Source organism: Tasmannia lanceolata, unplaced genomic scaffold (genome assembly GCF_043159265.1).
Source record: "Tasmannia lanceolata isolate RefF3 unplaced genomic scaffold, GAP_Taslan_0.1 ptg000213l, whole genome shotgun sequence".
NCBI classification, from domain to species: Eukaryota; Viridiplantae; Streptophyta; class Magnoliopsida; order Canellales; family Winteraceae; genus Tasmannia; species Tasmannia lanceolata.
Genome location: NW_027518889.1, coordinates 56,794 through 62,500, shown reverse-complemented (window position 1 = coordinate 62,500; position 5,707 = coordinate 56,794).

Here is a 5,707-nt window from a genome sequence, read left to right as displayed (position 1 = left end):
AGTTCCATTTTCCTTCTTGTTCATCAATTGGAAATCAAGACAAACCGGGCACTACGGTGAGACGTGAAAACACCCGATCCCATTCCGACCTCGATATGTGGAATCGTCTTGCGCCATATGTACTGAGATTGTTCGGGAGACATGGTCAAAGCCCGGTGTTGAAATGAAAATTGAAAAAAAAGCTTAATGCTTAACACATGCAAGTCGGACGGGAAGTGGTGTTTCCAGTGGCGGAGCGGAGTGATTTTCCGCTTGCTGCGCATTTTAAGCTTAAGCGAGTCTTGATTCACCATTGTAACACTAGCTGTACCATCTCAGTAGCTTAGTGGTAGAGCGGTCGACTGTGAACAAGGTCTGTCTACGCGTAGGTTCGAATCCTACCTGGGAAGTGCTATGTGATTTCAAAAATATCATATAGTAAGGATGGATGTTGAGCTTCGTACGTCAGTTACTTTCACTATGTAAATCCACCGTCCAGTAGACCTAAAAGGGAACGGCTGGGATTGGTATTCGTGTCAGTAGCCGGTACGAAGTGCTTACTCTATCTCAAGCGTACTTTCATCGGGGTCAGAGACCCAGGGAAGTATGGATTCAGTCCCGTAGGGCATATCATAGATGATCAAATATCCCAAAGGCCGATGAAAGCCCGCCCAATAGCAAGAAGGCTTTTTCAACGATTGTTATTCCTCGATTGATGAGGCCTAACGTCTTGCCTCTCCTTTATAGTCGAGCGACTTCGTTCCTCTTGGCTTTGCTTTACTATAATATATTCGATTGGAAGAGAAGCGCACCTTGAGCACTCATGAACTCATATGCACTCCTAAACTCCTGAAATCTGGAACTGGTTTGAAAGCAGCTTTACTCATGAGCTATCTTACTTATTTTTATTTTCGAGTAGTGGAAAATAAAAGGGGTATAAAAAAGTAAATACCTAAATAACTCTGGTAAATGGGCTTGCTAAAAAGCTTTTGAAGAAAAAGCGAATCTGAGCCATGCGAGGGAGGGCAGTGAGAAGGCTTTTTGGTGCTATCTCAAACGGACATGTCTTGAATCGGTGCAACACTCTACCAATTCTGCTATTCGTAATGAGCAACGCATATCGAAGAGCTAGCGTTTTGTGTGATGCTAAACGTACGTCAATATATTTTTAACTGGGTATGGTGTCCCTACCTACAATCTTTGTCATACGAAATTGGAGATAGAGACTAAAGAGAGGAACCGATGGATAGAACAAGCAGTCGAACCAGCGCTAGTTGAGTAGGAGACCTCAAAATAGAGTATTTGGCATTCATTGTGAATAGCGCCTTCCCGGCTCTCTCATCTTTGAACCCGACGGGCCTTTTTTGCTTTGTCATCAGATATAAAATATCCCATTTCATCCGCTTGCTGTTTCACCAATGCGGAATCCAATCTTCGACAGAAAGCACACTGACATCTGCCTTTTTCGCTTCCAACCCTGTGTTTTTTGCTTCCACCCCGATTCAAAAGGGACATGCACGGAACTCCCTCCTCTCGTGCCCATAGGTTCGCTTTCAAGAAGAAGGACTTTGTTCTCTCCTCTCATGCAGGGCGAAACTGCGAGGAAGTCTGCCAAAGCCTTGCACCAGAATGAGTAGGCGCAATCTTTCTATTCTATATATCGAAATGGAGCGTTATGATCGGTATGCAGAGAATATTTCTCCCACTAGCCGTAGAATAAGTCGTGTACGTCTTGAATCTTTGCTTTAGAATGGGAATAGTCCAGAAATGGAAGTTGTATGCCGCGTACTGGGAATTGGCATTGTTAGCAGGCTTGCGCATGAGCTAGCTTGAGTTTCTCTTTTATATCGTCTCATCTATCGATGCAAGCATGAAGGCATATAATACTACTTGCCCTCTCGGAACTCACATTGCCTGCAGGAAGAGTGAAGCGCAAATCTGCTGGATTTTATTCGTCAGGAGCTAAACAACTCAATATTGGATCTCAAACGGGAGCTTCTATTACTGATATTACGAGATTTGAACCCGCCTAACAGAATGCTGTAACCGAATGAAATACGTTTTCGTTGCTGCCTTTGCCTGCCTGCCTTCCGGGCCCGTTCTACTAGCTGTTCGAAAACAAACAGATAGGAACTCGTTCGGATGAGACAATACACCTATCTCCTTTGACCAAACAATATTCCCAGTTGAACCATAATAGAATTCCCTTCCATTAGCGCCCTCTTTTAGAGGCATATTCCGTTTGCGAGAAGAGCCGTTGAAATGCGGCTCGGCTGTGAGCTGTTGGCGGTAGGTGGTTTCACTATGTAGTGGAGAAGGAGCTTCGATGACTGTTGCACTGCTTGACTTGACTCTTCTTAAGTGGAATCCGAAATCCCATCTCCTCCTGGAAAATGAGCGAAAGCTAGCTCGACCAAAGGGAGAGGAAGCGAACACTCTATTCCAGAAAGAAGAGCTCAAAACCTAACATTACCCCATCGTACACTCTCAAAGGAACGACTCCTCAGTCAGATGCCACTCGTCCTAACGCATTTGCCACTAGATCCACTAGAAAAGAAAGTCATGAAGAAAGTAGAAGACGAACTAATAAATCAAGTCTAAAAGGAACTACTTTATTACCAAGCAATTCTCACTCCGAAGCAAGAAAGAGAAAGATGAGCGAAAGGCCCGATTCTCATATAGTGCATCTCGAAAAAGAAGCGATTGATTGGGGGCCCGGGACGGATGGGCGTCAGCTTTAAATCCTTTTCATCAGATCGGTTCATAAGGCTTGCCCTATGGGTTTTGCCCATTAGCTTGACAATTAGGCTTTTTTAATTCAAGGGGGCAGTAATTAGCTTGGCCTTCCCGCGCTCTTCCACCAATCTCGTAGTATATAAGAAGAAGGAAGACGCTCAGACTCAGTTCCAGACTGATGCTGTCTTTCATATCAGTGTCCGGTTAAGAAGAAAAGAAAGCTTGGGGTTTCCCTGCTTTCTAGTCGATTGGGAGTCCGCTCCAAACCTCATCGAAAGGGAGACTCACTCTAATCAAGAACTATTGTATTGGTCGCCCTTTTAAACTCTCTGGGGCTTTTCTTGCCTTTGAGTTGGGTTATTTCAGAGATCAAGATCAGGTTCAACCTCAAGCTATAGTAGGAATTGAGATTAGTCAGAGTAGGCTGCGCTTCTTTCTTTCCGTAATCGAGCATCCCTTTCAGCTCCTTCACCTCGTCGGTCAAGCTGCTACGCTCCTTAACTGCGACTCGCTTAAGCTGTTGTGACGGCTTCTCCCCCGATTCCCTCTTTCATTGACTTTGCCCTTTAGCGATTAGCCCCGTAGGCTGAGGACCTCCTTGCCCGAGGTTGCCCGATGTGAGCCCGATTGGATGGTTTTCGATTGGCCAATGGCTCATCTCGCTTTGTGGCCATCCGCTGCTAATTCAATTGAGCCTTATCCGGACAATGATTTCTTTGGGAAAGCCTTGAGTCTGTTTCCTTGATCAAAGATGGGCGAGCTCATGCTTTTAGTTGTAGCGCGCTTGCTTTCGTTCTTGGGCTTGGGACTGCCCATATATATCTGAACATAGAGTCTCGTCTATCAGAGCAGGTTCCTCTCCGCTTTGGTCGAGTGGCCCTGAGGTTCCTTTCTCTAATCGACTGGGAGAAAGACTAAAGGAGATCAGGTGAGAGCTACACTTGCTTTCGTGCGTGATGGCTTTCTTTCTTCCGTCTACCCTTCGCCTAGCGGCTAAGCTCTTCGCCTCTTCCTATCCGAATTCGTCCATTAAGCCAACGGTAAAACGGTTTCATTGAACTGGAATCCACTATCGTATGGAGAAGTGGCTTTTGTATTTCCAACTCTTTCTCCTCGTCGGTGAAGTGGCATTCTCTTTCTCTTCAATTATAGGAAGTGAGGCTGCCCCGGCTCGGCACGTATCTTTTGAATCTGAGCTGGCTTGTTGAGCTTGCCTCTGATCGCATTCCGTTGACCTGTGATTCAATGGACTGACTATATGTGTCCGGTTCAGAAGTGGATACAGAAGGCATGGCAGGGCCGATGATGACTCATCTAATTCCGTGCTGTGCTTTTTAAAATCCCGCTCAATCACGTAAATAAAGATCAGATAGTTAGTCTTCCTCGCCGGCTGGGGACGCACCCCTTTCTCTGACATCAAATTCACTGATAGCGATCGATTAATGAATGGCGGGTGAACTCGTTCTCCGATGAGAGTTTCCTGCTTTCAAGCCAGTCAGACCTACAAGTTCGCTTGCTGGATTGGTTGGGATATAGGTCGGTGTCATGGGAAGAAGGTGAATCAATGGTAGAACAAGGGCTTCTTTCCCTCTTGTCGATTGGTTTAGTTGAACTCAACCGGGTATGTCTTTCGCAAAGTCAAGTGATTGTATAATAGAAATAGAAGATCAAGCTCGGGTGAACACTCATAAATTCAATGAGATCAGGTGCCATTACACTCTCTCCCAATGTCATATGGAGTGGCTGGTGCATCTTCGACATTCAGATAGGTAGCTCATTTCACGATGAGAGATATAAGATCGGGTTAGAACGAAAGCTAGCTTCAGAGCGGGTGCTTCTTTCTGGCTGCTTGGTTTATGTAAGAATAGAGTGCGGCTAGAAGCGGAGATTCTTCATCCTTTTTCTCTCCTTGACAATCCAACAAGCTTTTAGTTGGCCTGCGTGAAGGTTGTTTTGGTACAGCCAGATCCGCTTTGAGTGCCGTGGGATAGAGAGAGGTGTCCGGTTCAGCAGATTCTAACTCATCTAAGATGGTTTAAGAATCTCTCTCTTCCGTTGCTGACTCTCCCCGGAACCCAACGGTCAATCAGTCCCTTGCTTCGGTTCTCTCGGCGTCAGGTTAAGAAGTGATCCCGACCGAATCACTCAATTGGGTCATTGATGCTGGCATGGCGAGGAACTCATCTTCTTCTCAATCAGAAATCGATCTTGAACATCGTAGGATCTTATAGTCTGAATCGTAGCTTGCTTCTTTCATTCCCTTATCTTCTGAAGAAGGGTTCGCTCCTCCCGTTCTTGGGTAAGCAGTCTCACTCCTCTCCTGATAGTCGAGCGATTTCACTCGTTACCTCAGCCCTTCGCTTAGTTGCAAGGTCAGATTCCGAATCTCAGTTTGCATCGGCAGGTTCAAGGCAAAACTACTAAGATGATGAATCAAAGGCAAAAGGTCAATTCACATCGAGGGGGTCGTTAGACCGGGACCACTCTGACATCTAACACCGCGAAAGGAGCGTCAAGTGACTCGAGCACAGCGGGAGGAGCCACATATAGATGTAGACCATAGCGAGAGGAGGAAACTAGCCCATCCTTGCTATCCAAATTCCCTCGTTTCCCATCCCAAGCGAGAACATTAGATCATGGATTAGCGCGAGTAGCGGAACGAGCTCTATTTACGTCATTATCAGAGGCCCTTCACGCGGCTTGACCGAGAACGGAGCGTTCAGGCAGAGGCTATCGGGATTTTTCCAAGCCCAGCTCCTACTTCCTTCGCCCTCTCATTGAGTCCGGAGCAGGGAAGAAAGAGTCACGACCGGTAAGAGAGGAATAATTAGGGATGCTCATCACCTGCGAAAGGGGGTGGGAACAGTGTTTAGTGTACCGAAGGAAGCTCATCGGTAGAGATTCGTTTAATTGAACTGGAAAAGCAGCAAACTGGAGCAAGTACGACAATCCTTCAGTAAATAGCTAGGAACTTTGCTCCTACCCCAAGCAA